At 36.1% G+C, this 17,596-nt stretch overlaps 2 protein-coding genes across 3 annotated transcripts in view; one reads left to right on the top strand and one right to left on the bottom strand.

Annotated features, from left to right (window-relative positions):
* The window catches only part of LOC136040668 (remodeling and spacing factor 1-like), a 106,795-nt gene extending 101,371 nt beyond the window's left edge, over window positions 1-5,424 (bottom strand). For both annotated transcript variants that reach the window (XM_065724962.1, XM_065724970.1), the window contains exon 1: window positions 5,351-5,424. The gene's annotated coding sequence lies outside the window, so the exon portion shown is untranslated. The remainder of the gene's footprint in view (window positions 1-5,350) is intronic.
* The window catches only part of LOC136040676 (protein lin-9 homolog), a 51,935-nt gene continuing 39,757 nt past the window's right edge, over window positions 5,419-17,596 (top strand). The window contains exon 1 of the mRNA XM_065724978.1: window positions 5,419-5,527. The gene's annotated coding sequence lies outside the window, so the exon portion shown is untranslated. The remainder of the gene's footprint in view (window positions 5,528-17,596) is intronic.

Below are 17,596 nucleotides of genomic sequence, written 5' to 3'. Positions count from 1 at the left end.
CTTTGACCATGTGGAATATGCTGAATCTTTGCAGGACAATTATTTGGACATTTCACACTAAAACAGGTGCAGCCAGCAGGCTTTCAGAACACACAGAATATACAAGGTGTACATGCATTTTAACAGTTAGATATGTGATTGGTATAACCATGTTACTCCAAAGAGCACCTCATTGGCAGTTCAATGCTAGGTGACCTACATTGTGACAAAGCATCAACAAAGAAGAAGGAGAAATTCCTGAACAGGCAGATGCTCATAAACAATGCACACTGATTCTTTTAGGAAAAAGTCAAGGTCAGTACAAATCTTGTACTGCACTTTAAAGGTGCAGGAAACACTACACTTGCTTATCTTTGTGCTTTTGAGGATTAGTTACTGCAGTCAGAAAAGTCTAAGGATTAGGATACTTTCTTAACAACAGCTGTTAAGACCTGGTCTTTCATAGAAGCACTTATGAAAGTGCTGAGCAGCTTTCATGTTCTCAACTATTTTGTTAGTTACTAATTTGGAGTACACAATGATTTCCATTGTATTATGTGATTGCTGGAGATCAGTAAGAATGCTGTCAATAAACTACTAATAGTCATAAGGATCTCTGATATCTCATGGACAATTTTTTAGCACTACAGCATATGATGGCTTTATATTTTGTGAATTGCAAATAACAGAGGTTGGTACATTGTCAACTTTTAAGCATTTGAAGAATTCATATTTAAGAGCATGTAAGTTGTGATGTCAATAAATCCATCTAGTTTTAGAAATTCCCATTTACTTTTGTAGCTAGTGTAGCAGAAACAGCATTGCTGACAACTAGAGTTTCACAGTGATTGCAAATAACAATGTGTGGTATGTTTTTCCTTCTCTTTAGCACCTGATAGAAGGAGCTTACACATGTCAATAAAATTTTTGTCATCTTTGACATGACTGATGACTTGGCCTTGTGTATTAAGTTCAGAATAAAGAAGTTTCTTTGCTGGTAAAATTGCATCATGTGCAAAGAAACTCACAGTCAAGCTTACAATACATTCTATTTCCACACCCTTGGATAGCAATTGCACAAGAAAATTCATTACAGCATTCAAAACAAGTTTTTGTTCATGCTTGTCTTCCAGTAATTGTGATCCAAGAATCATGGCACTCCAAAAAAGAAAAATACATCACAAAACAGAAGGAAAAATTATATTCAAAAGAAGTAGGCTAATTTAAGAAGCTCAATTACCAATAAGCAAGGGGAGCATAGGCTTTTGCTATATATTCCCTGCAGTTTATGTGAGACACAACCCCCTGAGACACTGCCCTCCAATTTTTTTGGTCACTTAAAAAGGGCGCTAGAACTTTTCATTTCCGTTAGAATGAGCCCTCTCGCAACATTCTAGGACAACTGGGTCAATACAATCACCCCTGGAAAAAAACAAACAAACATGCATCCATGATCTGCCTTCTGGCAAAAAATACAAAATTCCACATTTTTGTAGATAGGAGCTTGAAACTTCTGCAGTAGGGTTCTCTGATATGCTGAATCTGATGATGTGATTTTCGTTAAGATTCAATGACTTTTAGGGGGTATTTCCCCCTATTTTCTAAAAGAACACACATTTTCTCAGGCTTGTAACTTTTGATGGGTAAGACTAAACTTGATGAAACTTATATATTTAAAATCAGCATTAAGTAGCTATTGGTATCAAAATTTCATTCTTTAGAGTTTTGGTTACTATTCAGCCAGGTCACTCCTTATTACAGTTTGTTATCACAAACTGTTTGAAAAGGGTTAAAATATTGGTTCCAAACCTACTATTTCATTATAAAATCAATTTTGTTAAGATTATGGAACCTGTAAGCATTGGTTTTGTCATAGATAAAAAATTCAAACAATTTCTCAATTTTTCTATCCACCATCTTTCTGTCAGCTTTGATATTTGTTTTCCATATAGGTGAAATTGCACTTTTTAAGCAGCCTAACAGAATAAGATGAAAACATGGTAAAATTATATTGAATTTTTTATCCAGCTTAATCTTGACAAACTAATGCTTGTGAATTAAAAAATTTTACAAAACAGATTTAGAATACAATAGTAAGTTAAAATAGTAACTTACTATTAAAATATATTTAATATTAAATAATATCCAAAAAATAAAGACAAATTATTATTTTCAAGGGTACTAAAAGGCTTAAATTTTATTTGCAAGTAAAGCAATTTCTATATTTGGAAACAGAATAAAAAAATGGCATTGAGTAGCAGGTTTACTTTATTTGTAGGTCAACGAAAGGAGCTGCTCCATATTTACCCCAAAAACATGCTAATAAAGCAAAGTATCCTTTTTGAGGTTCTATTAAGGGTTTAGGCAAATTTATGACAGTTCATATAACTGACTTAACAATGAAGTGAATATGCTATTTGATGCCTTTTTTATCTTCTTTACAAATATAATAATTGCTTCTTCTGTAATTTCAAATTTAAGCACTTTTTAACCTAACCTTATAACAAATAATTTTAGCACTGAGAAAACTTAGCATTATTTTTTCAAAAATGACCAAGAAAAGATGGCATTGAAGAAACATATTATCATTTTCCAACCCGGAATAAAGTTAGGTATCTCACAAGAAAGCTTACGACAGAATATGAAGAGGGATTGGCATTGGATTCAAAATCTAATCCTAAGAGATTTTGGAAGTATGCTTTGGCTCGGAATCTAGGGAGACACTCAGTTACAGAACTACTTGTGAATGGCAATATAGTTAGTACCCCAAATAACATAGCAGCTGAATTGAGTAGACAATTTAAGTCAGTGTTCACGCCTCCTGACAATGCCCCCTTACCAGAAGCACCAGAATATTCCATTGGGGAACCTATGCAAAAGATAACTGTGGTTGCCTCTGATGTGGAGAGGCAGCTGAAGCTGCTTAATCCTAACAAATCAATTGGCCCTGATGAAGTTCACCCAAGAGTATTGAAAGAAGCTCATGCAGAAATAGCCCTTCCCCTTACAAACATGCTTCAGAAGTCTCTTGATACTAAGCAGATTCCTCAAGACTGGTGAGATGCAAACATTACACCTGTACACAAAGGAGGTAGCCGCAACAACATTTCCAATTATTGACCCATTAATCTTACATCTGTAGCTGGTAAAATAGAAGGAATCGTGAATACTCACATTGTCAAACACCTGACCACCAATGAGCTGCTCAATGATAGTCAGCATGGCTTTAGACATGGATGCTTGGTTGAAACTAATTTGATTGATGCGTATGATTATGTTACTGAGCATCTAGATCAAGCAATACCTGTCGACTTAGTTCTATTGGATTTTGCAAAACTGTGGCGAACTGAGTGGGATGCTGTTGAGACGTCAAACCATCATCATCACTAACCAGCAATTCTACAGGATTTAATCCTTATTTTGCTGGACAATGCAATTTAAGGTAATTTTGTGGAAAACAAGAAATAACTCAGACTTTTGTTGAAAATTTGTCATTTTTAAGAGCTTATGAAGTGCTTAATTTTGAATTTATTGTAGAAACAATTATTATATTTGTAAAGAACATAAAAAAGGCATCAAGTGGTATATTCACTTTATTGGTAAGTCAGTTACATGAACTGTCATAATTTTACCAGGGTTCAAAATTGAATTTGGTAAAATTCTAGTTTAGTGACTTTTGGCTATCTCAGAAAGGAGTTAGGTTAGGAAAATGAAAACTTTCATGGATGGGTTTAAAGGCTAAAGTATGGCACAGGAAGGTGTTTCAAAGTACCTACCTCCACTCCCACTCCCTCTAGAGGGTCATGACCTTTGATAATCTTTAAAATATATGTGTCATAAAAGTGAAACTTTACAAAATAGATCTTATGCTTGAATGAAGTACAAAAAAATTGTTTTCAGCTTCACAACTTTGCTCAATCCCAGTTTATAAGGTTTTAGAAATATTCAAATACATTTCCTAAATTATGAAAGAAAAACAATGATAATTGTACTCAAATAACAGGAATTGCATTTTCAGAACTATAGGCAGAGAAAAAGCAACTGGTAACTAAAAATTAAGGTAAAATGTTGTTTTGTCAAAATTTCAATAGGTATAGACCTGTCATGTAGGCAAATTTCAGGGCTCTCTAGAGGGAGAAGGAATGGAGGTGGGTACTTTAAAATACCTTCCCAGAATATACTTTAGCCTCTACAGCCATCCCAAAGAGTTTCATTTTCCTAACCTAACCCCTTTCCAAGATAGCAAGAAGTCACTAAACTAAAATTTACCATTGATTTCTAAGCTAAGTAAAATAACCATTATATTTGAAGAGAGCATAAAAACAGCATCAAGTTGCATGTTTACAATATTGGTATCCTAGGCAGTAGCCTAATGTAAACTGCCAGAAAATTCACCTTTCATTGTTTTAGTGTTCTTATTATAGTTAGATGGCCTGTATAGCCTATTAAAAGGCTATATATGGGGTACAGGACCAATAGACTATGAGAGAGGGATGATATTGTCACAAACACAACTTAGGCTAGATCATGAAAAATCAAACAAATATTAATCTAGAACTACCTCTCCTTTTGTTATTGGGTTTCCTGCTTAGAAAGCTAAGTAAAATGACCATTATATGTGGAGAGAGCATAAAAAAGGCATCAAGTTACATGTTTACAATATTGGTATCCTAGGCAGTAGCCTAATGTAAACTGCCAGATAATTCACCTTTCATTGTTTTAGTGTTCTTATTTTAGTTAGATAGCCTATATAGCCTATTAAAAGGCTATATATAGGGTATGGGACCAATAAACTATCAGAGAGGGAGGGATGATATCATCACAAACACAACTTAGGCTAGATCATGAAAAAAGTAAAATGACCATTTATTTGGAGAGAGCACAAAAAAGGCATCAAGTTGCATGTTTACAATATTGGTATCATAGGCAGTAGCCAAATGTAAACTGCCTGAAAATTCACCTTTCATTGTTTTAGTGTTCTTATTTTATTTAAATTGCTTGTATAACCTATTAAAAGGCTATATATGGGGCATGGGACCTATAGACTATGAGAGAGGGAGGGATGACAATGTCACAAACACAACTTAGGCTAGATCATGAAAAATCAAACAAATATTAATTTAAAACTACCTCTCCCTTTGCTCTTGCGTTTCCTGCTTAGGAAAGACTCTATTCTACAAATTTACTTTCTTTGGAAATGAAAACCTTATAATAAGTAGCCTACCTTAGGCAATGGCTAATTAGCCTAATCACTTTAGAGACCTAAGGAGTGGTAGGCCTATAGGCTATGTAGAATAGCTAAAGTAGTCAACATTGAGAATTTAGCCAACCCAAAGCAACAACTCCAAGGTTTCACCTTGGAAATACTGACTTAAAATATTTCAGTTCAAATAATTGTCCTTATATCTCTATTTCTTCCATTGAGTATTTATGATTGGCTTTAAATTTATTCGCTAAAGATGGCAGTAAATGCACAGGCGCCATAAAAACTTTCATAATGAAGCAGGTTATTTAAACAAGCTAGAATAAGTGATTTGTAAGGCAAGCAGTAAGTTACACTTCCGTCTTAATTGATAAGTTGTTTTGAGTAAAAATATGTTGCAAATTAGGGTTTACTCGTATATAAAAAATATGTTGTTTCAATTTCCAGGTTTCTTGATAAGACCTAGACATGGGCCATCAGGAGAGATGAGGCCTAAAGATGATTTATAGGGTAAAACCTCCAGCTCTCAGGGAGTACCCAAACTTTGACGAATAATTACTAATCTAGGGGTTGGCACCCTCCGTAGGAAACATTGTTAAGTTCTGAAAATTACTGAAGTCTAAATCTTTATTAGCCTAAATTCAAAAAATAAAGCCTTGCCCCTATATTTGCCTTGTGTTTTGACAGCTTTTCTTTTATCACGGGACTTGTCCTTTGTTGCTGGCAGGTGGGATTTAATGTAATTTAAGGTTAATGCAAAATGGTATTTTCAGACAAAATCTGCCAACAAATTTGAAAACTGCCAAGTAGCATTGCTATTTTGCTATCCCACTTTGGTAAAATTCTAGTTAATTGACTTCTTGCTATCTTGGAAAGGGTTTAGGTTAGGAAAATGAAACTTTCAGGGATGAATCTACAGACTAAAGTATAACCAAACCTATTGAAATTTTGACAAAACAACATTTTATCTTAATTTTCAGTTACTAATTGCTTTTTCTCTGCCTTTAGTTCTGAAAATGCAATTCCTGCTATTTGATTAGAATTTTGAGCCATATCAATGTTTTTTTTTTCAAAACTTAGGAAATGTATCTGCATATCTTTAAAACCTTATAAAATGGAATTGAGCAAAGTTATGAAGCTGAAAACAATTTTGTTATAGTTCAATTAAGCAGAAGATCTGTTTTGCAAGGTTTCACTTTTATAAGACACATATTTTAAAGGTCAAGGCCCTCTAGAAGGAGAAGGAGTAGAGGTAGTTGCTTCAAAATACCTTCCCAGGACATAGGCTACTTTAGTCTGTAGATTTGATAAAATTGGAGCAAACAGTATTACTGGCTTTCATATAAAGTGATTATACTACTTGATGCCTTTTTTAATGCTCTTTACAAATATAATAATTGCTTCTACCAGAAATTCAGATTTAAGCACTTTTTGACCTCTTAAAAATGACCTAAATATGGGGTCATTACAATCTGTAATAGTTTAGAAACAAATTTGGGCTATATATTTGCACATCAGGGTGTTGGGGTTAAAGCATAGCATATATTAAATATGTAAACTAACCATTGCTGTATTTTTTTTTATGTGTTTGTGCACATTGAATTTTAATGAGAAGAGAAATCACCAGTGCAACAGCACAAACACATAAAAAAAAAGATACAGCAATGGTTAGTTTATGTATTTAATATATGGTATTCTTTACCCCTACCCCCCCCCCCTGATGTGCAAATATATAGCCTGAATTTGTTTCTAAACTGTTACTGATTTGTAATGACCCCATATATAGGTCATTTTTAAGAGGTCAAAAAGTGCTTAAATCTGAATTTCCGGTAGAATCAATTATTATATTTGTAAAGAGCATAAAAAAGGCATCAAGTGGTATATTAACTTTATATGAAAGCCAGTAATATTGTTTGCTCCAATTTTACCATAGATTCATCCCTGAAAGTTTCATTTTCCTAACCTAAACCCTTTCTGAGATACCAAGAAGTCAATTAACTAGAATTTTACCTCCCACTTTTTTATAGCATGCCTTGTCTAGGCTGTAGTCCAATTATACTTAAAAGCACATTACTTTATCTAGGCTATTTATGGAGCTTAAATAAATCAGGTTACATTTGCACATGGGGGGGGGAGTAAAGTGACACTTTTATGAACAATGTAAGTATGTAGGCCTAGCCTGTTTCTTAGGGTAGGCTTTTGTAGTTTTCAGGATTTTCTAGTCACTGAGAGAGGCTGTAGATAATTTTTAAGAGAAGAATAGTGCAGTTTTAGGAAGGATAGAGGATGTGTTGACCATATTTTCACACTTAGCCTTGGTCAATAATTTTGAAGTGCCTTAGTCATAAATGTCTTTAATCTTCAGTCTTATACATCAAGAGCAAGCATTTGATTCAGCTGATAGAAGAGCTATTGTGAAGTTCTTATCCTTGTGTGGTGTACCAGACAAATATATTAAAATAATTAGTACTGTGTAAAGAATAACACTGCTACAGTTAAGGCAGGAAATGAGGTTAATAGCAGGTTTTGTATTAAATCGGGAGTTCTGCAGAGTTGTCTTCTTTCCCTATTTATATGGGTCACTTTGATGGATATTGTCTGAAGGAACACAGGAGAGGAAATGGGAGAACATGGAATCAAATTGGGCAGAAAAACTTTCCTGTACTTAGGTTATGAAGACATTTTATACATCCTAGATGAAATTATGATGAAAATGAATGAACTTTTAGATGGTTTATGTGAGTTCAGGGTTCTAGCATAGGTTTGAAAATTAATATTAAGAATTTCCTAAGGCTAGGAATAAGTGAAAATAAAAAGGTGATATTGGGTAACAGAAAGGCTAATCAAGTGGACAGCTTTGCTTATCTTAGGAGTAATATTAGTGAAGATGGTGGGATCAGTGAAAATGTTCAAAGTATAATAGCCAAGGCCTATTGTGTTTTTTCATAGTTTGGGCTGCTCCTCCTTTATATTTTGGGCCCTATTAAATGCTCAAAATGGCATTTGCCCCAGAAATGATTATTATATTTTGAAAGAGTATAAAAAAAGGCATTAAGTGATGTATTCACTTTCTTACTAACTAAATTATATAAAAAGGTATGGTATATGTTTACTATTTACAGAGCAATGGAAGAAAGCATGAAAATCTGATTAATAGAAATGCACTGATTATAAAATAAGAGTTTCACTAGTATTGTTATCTTTTAGTTTTGTATACACCAAAGGGCTATATCAGGGATCTTAAGGGGAGGGGGGTACACTGCAAGATTTTGAGTTGCTCTTCTGCAGTGTTACAATATGTCATCATAAGGCATTATAGCTTGTAAGGCAAATAGGTCATTTGCATCACAAGGCAAAAAAAACTTGTTGGGTGAAAATTATTGAAAGAAACCTTACCCTCAGAGCTGTGGGGTGGTTATCATCCTCAAAGACATAGTTTCCAGACTCTTCAAATACACTGAACAAAATTGCTATCTCAAAATTTTGATTGGGTATGTTGGGGGGGATGATTGCTCTCAAATCACTTTTGACTATTAAAAAGGGAACTACAATTTCCAGTTTCAAATCAGCTGAACCTAAGCTGATGTTCATACGACCAGCCATTCCATAAATGTTATTGCATAACTTACAATCCTTGCCCCAGGGCTCTGGCGTTTGTGCCAACCCTACAGACATTTTCATATGTTCTTTGAACTATTTTGAACATAATGGCTATCTCACAATCTCAAAATAGATGTGTTTGGTGAAAAGAGGGGTAGTCAGGGAGGGTCTAGTCACCCTTGCCCTCCATCAATTTTGACTCTTAAAAGGGAACTAGAACTTCCAATTTTCAACCAAATGAGACTCCTCTAAAGTTTGTAAAACCATCCCTTCCATAAAAACCTTAAATGACCCAGAGGCATAACTTACAACCCTTGCTCCCATGCTCTGGGGGTTTGTTTAACCCCAAAAGCCTTGTTATATGATCTTTGGGCTACTTTAAATAGTATTGCTATTACAATTTCAATTGGATTCATTTTGAGACAATACAATGTGTGTGTGGGGGGAGGGGGTGTAGCTACCGTTTGATCACTGTTACTCTTAAAAAGAGCACTAGAGCTTCTGATTACCAATCTAGTGAGCCACCTCCAAAGTTTTATGACCACCCTTTGTACAAAAACCTTATATGCCCCCAGGGAATAACTTATAACCCATGTTCTAAGAGCTCTGGGGGGTCATCCTTGAAAATATAATTTCTAGAACTTTCGACTACGTTGAACAGAATAAATTTTAATTGGATGTGTTAGGGGAAATGATGGGAATAATAGGGGGAGGGGGTAAAAATTGCACCAGTAGTTTGATTAATTTGCGGGTAAAGTGATAGCTGTACCCTAGTAGCCTCAAAAGGAAACCTGACCCATATTAACCAAGAGTTTGAAAACTCATGTCTAAAAGAAACTGTCTCAAGAAAATAAATCATCTGAAGAGTAAAGTTTTATTGCAAAAACAATTTATGGGAATTAAAAATATTCAGATAGAGGATTGAATTCTGAATCAAATGGTATGCTTATTTTGTTGCTATCTGATATTAGTCTTATGTTCCAAATTTACCATTTGTTTCAACACTTTAACTTACAGGATGGCTTACAGGAACAAGTGACTTACTAGGAAATCACATCCTGTTTTGGCACTCTCCAACTTATAATTTCAATATAGGGTCTCCTTTCATGGCATGGATGCTCCAATGTCACACTTAATATGACATTTAGGTCAGTTCCAGAAAAATTACTTAAGATTTGGTGGAGAAATAAGTATGCTGGGTCTTATTGAAAAGTAGTTTTTCAACATTTAGGTAGGGAGCTATAAGTGAAGACTCAGTTCATTCCAGTTTGTTCTAACTCTTAGGAATAAATAGGATAGGATGTCCTCAATCACTAGAACTCAGAATTTGGTGCTGGTAATAGACTGGTGTAACTGGGGGGGGGGGGTAAGAAGGGGCAAATGCCCCCCTTAAAGAATTTTGTTGGCACATTGTTCCCTAGGATTTTTTTTTGCAATGGAGAGGCTTAAAAATCTATTTTCAACAGGAAGATTAAGCTTTGTGGCACTGACTTTAAGAATCTTCTCCATTCAATGGTTGTCAAAATAGTATAATTGGCACCAAATGTGAGGTCATTTTGAATATACTTTTGATTATTTTCATCTTGGTACATACTCGGTCAAAGTCATCTGCACTGAACTAAACTTTTTCTCTGGAAACTTGAAATAAAAATTGATTGGGAATACTAAAACCTTGTAAAGAAGAATTTTCGTTCTAATGTACAATTGTCGTTCGTACAATAATGTTAAGGCATTTTTGAATTTGAATAATCATATGAAATTGAAAACCCATTAAAGTTGTTGTCAACATTTATAATATAATTAGGACCAGGAACGCTTCAATTTTTTGCCAGTAGATGGGACCATGAAATTGTGAAGTCACAACTGGGGATTCTATTTGATGTCTTAATCACCAAAAGGAGGGTGAGAATGAAAAAAAAAAATTAAAAGGAAAGACAATACTATGGTATTGCTTTTTAAGACTTTTTGCTTCCTTGCCAGGATGTCTTAGAGGCAAATTTGAATAGAAATGTATATTCCAGTGATAGATTCCAAACATTTTGCTGCTTTGCACCACAAAATGCTACCTCAGGCATTCACTCAGTTCTTCTGTCTGCAAGTAAACAAAACAAAATGACATTTCCTAACTCTTATTTAGAAAAAAAAACTTGACCTCTTTCCAGCGCAAGATTAATTTTATAGGTATTTGCTTCTTTAAAAAAAAGGTTTCTAAGAGAGGAAAAAAGAAAAAAATCCAATTGATAAAAAAAATTTAAAATCCTAAGTTTTTTGCCACTTCCCAGCAAAATATTTCATTTTAAGATTATTTGATTCCTTGCAATGATGTTATAGGGGTTAATTGAAAAGAGAACATTAGAACCACATTATTACTACATTCCAACGGTAGGTCCCTCAATAATCTGGCACTTCGCATCAAAATTCACTCTCAGACTTTTACTTAGTGCTTGTGCAAGCAAATAAACAAAAACAAATTAACATTTCATAATTCCGATTTTTAGATAACTTAGATCCTTTGGAGCAAAATAATTTGTTAGATTTTTCAGGGAGTTTGCTTCACTAAAATGGGTTTTAAAAGGCAAATATAAGGAATAATAAACTTTTTAGTCATACATTTCTAAAAATTTTGGGGCTTCGCGTCTGAAAGTGCTATGTCTACCAGATGGTCGGTACTCAATGAGAAAGGTGGATGCGCTATTGTGGAACAAAGGCGCGTTTTTCTGGCACATTATAGAGCTTTGACTCCTTAGCAATTGACTAGTTACGCCACTGATAATAGACAAGACTCCTGGAATAAACTGTCTTTCTAAGTATATGAGATGAGATATACATTTATTAAGAAAAGAAAACAAACATTATTCGCCATTCGCCTGCTAAAAAAGGCAATAAGCTTGTAAGGGCAAGCGAGGTTATCACCCTCAGCTAATTAAAACCATATTCAAATCACGCTACTCAATACAAAAAAAGCTCAACTGATGGAGGAAGAAAGGAAAAAAAGAGAAAGAGGAAAAAGACAAGAAGAAGACAGAAAAAAATTAACAGCAAGTAAATCAGGGAAATGCCTTGAATAGAATGACAACCTGGAACGGGCCTTACATCAAAATTATTCACGAGATAAAAGTAACTTCTTTACCCATGACTTGAAAGCCGGAAGACTAGGCACATTTTTCACACCCTCGGGTAAAATATTCCAAACATGGGGACCATAATGGCGAATCACAAATGATGCCCGAATAGTACTCCTAAACTCATTGGTTAAGTTATCAGCTTTTCTTGTATTATGATCATGATGGTCTCTATTAAAAGTAAAAAGATTTTCAAAAGCAGGGGTGAGCAGGCGATTCAAATATCTATACGAGAAAATCGCAACTTGGTAATCACGAATTTGGGATAAATCCATTAACTTATTCTTTTTAAAATGCTCATGAGCAGGAACATCATCAGAATCATAAAATTCCGATAATAATTTTACAGCTCTATTCTGAAGTTTGTGTACTCTTTTGAAACATGTTACAAAATTACTTGCCCATATAGAGCATACATACCTAATATATGGACAAAATATAGAAAAATAAATCATTTTTAGAATATGTCTAAATAATTCCTTAGCAAGAGCTGTGGAATCCTGTTGCATAGCTTTTTTGAATAAGATAAAATGATTATAAAAGTCCCTCGAGTTTTGCCATATAACTGTTTAAGCAAATAAATAGGCTGAAGTTAGTAGTAATCAAAATAGAGGAGAGTCAAAAATGGCATAGTACATGGCAAAATGTGCTGGTACTCAGCATATTCAGTAACGGTTGAAAATTTGGTTGATTTGATAGTTGTTTTGTTTCTGATGACTGTCTGACAGTTTTCTCATGTAGAAAGGTGCTTGGTTCAGGGATTTTTTTTTTTCCTTACTTAGCTTGCTTTTTGTTTTCAGAGCACTTGTTTTGCTGAGTAATGGGGAAGTGCAAGCTTAAAAATGAGCGGTTAATGGAGATAGATAATATGGGTCATCTGTGTGCTGATTAATGTGCATGTGATCCACAGAAAAAGGAGGCTATTTCTTCTGTAGAGTCTGTCAGAAATCCCTCTCTTGTGCTAAAGACTTTATTACTCTCAAACAGCATGCTAAAGGTGATGATTGTAGGACAAATGCAACAATGAAATAGACCCTGGTCACTTACGACTGACATCTGTCCCAGCTGGAACTTCCCAGAGTTCCCATCCAAATGTCATAAGTACAGTGTGAAAGAAGTTGTCTATAAAGCTGAAATACTTTGGTGCATGAAGTGTCTTGTATCAAATTTTCCCGGCCACAGTTGCAATGGCACCAGGGGTTTGTTTGAAGTAAGGTTTCCTTTGCGATGTTTTAGAAAAGTTCACATTGAGCTCTTACAAGTTCAAATACCTAGTTAATGAGGGGCTATACCCGTATTTCCGGAATTAATTACTGACAGACTTCAAAGATTCTAATTATTTCGTATTAGAATATGATGAAATGACAAATTTCGCCAGCCGTAAAGTACTTCTCTTGTCAGCAAGCCAAAGTCGTTAGCAGACACCTTGAAACTTCTTTTACTGGGGAAACAACAAGAAAAAAGTTGAAAGAGGGTCTACTTGAGGTGATGAATAATGCTAGCCTTCAGCTGCAACAGATGATTACATTGAGCAATGATGGGTCTTACTTTAACAAGAAAATTTTAAGTTGATGGATGGACTGAAAAACCAAGACACAGGAAAGCTTCTATTGGACATTGGCACCTGCATGTCAGAATAACGCATATCGCAAAAGCTTATATTTTCTCGGTAATGATGTTACATGATTAGTCATTCAACTGTATTACTTTTCAATGGGTGGTCCTTAAGATGTGAAGACTTCGAGACACGAGTCTGTGCTGCAGCACAAGTTCGTGAAGCACGCTCCAATCCGATGATTAATCCTCGTAGAACGGTGGAAAGAATGATTGAACAGTGGAAAGTCGTGCGGACCTATTTTCTTGATCTTGTCCCAAGGAAAAGATCATCCTTAGTAAGCAGCTCTCAGTATAAAGATAGATTTGTTGGTCAAGTCAGAGCTGGTCGTCACTAACCTACACTCCGTCGTCTCTTGTGCTGCCCCTCATCAAGGTCTTTGCACTTATTTTCAGAAGGACGAGCCTCTAGTTCGTACTTTAGCTTTGAAGCTGCAGGACTTCATTACATGTATTCTCTCCCGTTTGTTGAAACCAAAGTGTTTCAGGGGGAGCTAAAGACCCAGCAGTGCTAGACTATAATAATAAAGACGTATTCTTGGCTCTTGAAAGTATAAACTACGGCGAAAAGACGCGATTGAGTCTGGAAGGCGTGAACCAAAAGGCAAAGGCTGCGTTTCTTTTGAACTTTCGCCAACATTTCAGCGCTGCCACCAAACGTCTGACAGCGAACATTGCCTCTACATGGAAGGAAGACATGCTGTTCCATATATAATTCCTAGTTCCGTCTTTGAGAAAAGATCCTCTGACAACTGAAGAGGTACTCGCTTTCGTATGCCAGTTGTCAATTAGTATTAATTTTGGTAGGTTGCAAGATGAGTGGCGTTTGATCCATTTGAAAGATAAACCTGAAGACCTATGTGACATTCGAGTTGACAGTTGTTGGATTCATCTCCTGACATGTAACAGGGATAGGATATATCCTAATTTGAAAAGTGTCATATGTGCTAGAGCCATCGTTTCATATGGAAGTACAAATATGGATTGTGGTTTCTATGAGCCAAAACATTGCACATAACCAGCATCAGGCATTGATGCTGGAGAGAACCCTCAAAGCCAAGCTGACCATCAAAGAAGCACTGAAGCCATGCTGTGGGAAAGTTCAATTATATCCCATCTCTGAGATTATTTCCTATGCAAGTTCTGTCTGATTGGCACATGAGAAATATCTTGAAAGCTTAGCTGCCAAGAAAGCTGAAGATACAAAAGAAGAAGAGAGAAAGCAGCACAAAAAAGAAGAGCGTCGTGCATTTGAAAGAAAGTCTCGAAAAAGAGAAAGAATCAATAGTTGCATTAGAAAATGTGAATAGAAAGAAAGAAGAGCTGTCAGCACAGGAAACAGTTTTAGACAATCCCTTGGAAGAGACTACCAAAAGACTAGATAACACTCTGGATTCAAACGCTCTGGTTGGGGTATAGGTAGCAAAGGCTACGTTAGATGCTCTAAAAGCCCAGTGTAAAATGACAAAGACTTAAAGGCAGTCGCTTGGAAGGTCAAACCCACTGTTAGAAAAAGGAAGCAGGAGCTCATCTCAAATGTTTTCAAAAAGTTGTTGAAAAATGCAACTTAATTCTTTTTGTGTGTATTTTTATGTCCCTTTTTGTGTGTAAGTTTCTCTTTATTTGCATTGTATCCGAAGTAGCTATGTTGAAGTAAATGTACAAAGTAAGAGAACAGTTTTTATTGCACTTGGTATTAACCAAGTAAGATATAGCAATCGCAAATTCTGTTGGTCTGTCTCTCTGTCTGTCTGTGTACTGGTTTTGCTACTTCAGGCACTTCCAGGCAAGCTAGGACGATGAAACTTGGCATGTGTATCAGGGACCGGACCAGATTAAAGTAGAAATAGTCTTTTTCCCGATTTGACCATCTGGGGGGGAGTGGGGGGCCGGTTAAATCAGAAAAAATGAAGTATTTTTAACTTACGAACGGGTGATGGGATCTTAATGAAATTTGATGTTTGGAAGGATATCGTGTCTCCGAGCTCTTATTTTAAATCCCGACCAGATCCGGTGATATTGGGGGGAGTTGGTGGGGGGAACCTAAAATTTTGGAAAACGCTTAGAGCGGAGGGATCAGGATGAAACATGGTGGGAAAAATAAGCAGGAGTCCTAGATACGTTATTGACATAACCGGAACGGATCTGCTCTGTCTGGAAGAGGGGTTAATTCTGAAAAATTAGAAAAAATGAGGTATTTTTTACTTATGAAGGAGTGATCGGATCTTAATGAAATTTGAAGTTTGGAAAGATATCGTGTCTCAGAGTTCTTATTTTAAATCCCGACCGGACCTGGTGACATTGGGGGGAATTGAGAAGGTAACCTAAAATCTTGGAAAACGCTCAGAGTGGAGGGATAGGGATGAAACTGGGTAGGGAAAATAAGCACAAGTCCTAGGTACGTGATTGACATAACCGGAACGGATCTGCTCTGTTTGGGGGAGTTGAGGGGGGAGGGTAATTCTGAGCAAATTAGAAAAATGAGATATTTTTACCTTACAAAGGAGTGGCTGGATCTTAATGAAATATGAGGTTTGGAAGGATATCGTGTCTCAGAGCTCTTTTAAATTTCACTTGGATCCGATGACATTGGGGAGAATTGAGGGGGGACCTAAAATCTTGTAAAACGCTTAGGGGAGGGTTCGGGATGAAAATTGATGGGAAAAATAAGCACAAGTCCTAGATACGTGATTGACATAACCGGGACGAATCCGCTCTCTTTGGGGGAGTGGGGGGGAGGGTTAATTCTGAAAAGTTAGAAAAATTTGGTATTTTTAACTTATGAATGAGTGATCGGATCTTAATCAAATTTGGTTCTTAAAAGGATATCATGTCTCAGAGCTCTTATATTAAATTTCAACCTTATCCAGTGAAGGAAATGTTGGGAGGGGGGCCTAAACTCTTGGAAAATGCTTAGAGTGGAGGGATTGGGATGAAACTTGGTGGGAAAAATAAGCACTAAGTCCTAGATACGGGATTGACATAACCGGAACGGATCTGCTCTCATTGGGGGAGTTGGGGGGGGGTTAATTCTAAAAAATTAGAAAAAATGAGTTATTTTTAACTTGCGGAAGAGTCATCGTATCTTAATAAAATTTCATATTTAGTAGGACCTCGAAAGTCAGATCTCTTATTTTTTATCTAGACCGGGTCCAGTGTCATTAGGGGGGGGGGCGAAAATCCAAGTACAAGATAGGTAACTGATATAACCAGACCGGATCCGCTCTCTTTGGTGGAGTTGGGGGGGGGGAGCAATTCGGAAAAATTAGAAAAAATGAGGTATTTGTAACTTACGAACGGGTGATCAGATCTTAATGAAATTTGATATCTAGAAGAATCTTGTGCTTTAAAACTCTCTTTCTAAATCCTGACCAGATCTGGTGACATTGAAGGGAGTTGGAGGGGGAAGCCGGAATTCTTGGAAAACGTGGAATCGAGGTATATTACCAATGGGTGATCGGATCTCAATGAAACTTGATATATAGAAGAATCTTATCTCTCAGATGCTCCATTTTCAATTGGAATCGGATCCGGGGACATATTGGGTTGGAGGGGGAAACAGAAATCTTGGAAAGCGCTTAGAGTGGAGATATCGGGATGAAACTTGATGGGAAGAATAAGCACAAGTTATAGATACGAGATTGACATAATTGGTACAGATCCGTTCTCTTTGGGGGAGCTGGGGTTTGTTAATTTGAAAAAGTTAGAAAAATTGAGGTATTTTTAACTTAAGAACGGGTGACTGGATCTTAAAGAAATTTGATATTTAGAAGGAACTCATGTCTCAGAGCTCTTATTTCAAATTCAGATCTGTTGACATTGGGGGGAGCTGGAGGGGGAAACCAGAAATCTTGGAAAATGCTTATAAATATCGTAGATACGTGACTGATGTAACCGGACTGGATCCGCTCTCTTTGGGGGAGTTAGATGGTGGGGTTCAGTGCTTTGGCGAGTTCGGTGCTTCTGGACGTGCTATAACAATGAAAATTGATAGGTGTGTCAGGGGGCTGTACAAATTGACTTGATAAAGTCTTTTCCCTGATTCGAACATCTGGGGGGCTGAAGGGAGAGGAAAAAT

Source organism: Artemia franciscana, chromosome 2 (genome assembly GCF_032884065.1).
Source record: "Artemia franciscana chromosome 2, ASM3288406v1, whole genome shotgun sequence".
Classification (NCBI taxonomy): Eukaryota; Metazoa; Arthropoda; class Branchiopoda; order Anostraca; family Artemiidae; genus Artemia; species Artemia franciscana.
This window is presented reverse-complemented; position numbering and strand designations above follow the sequence as displayed.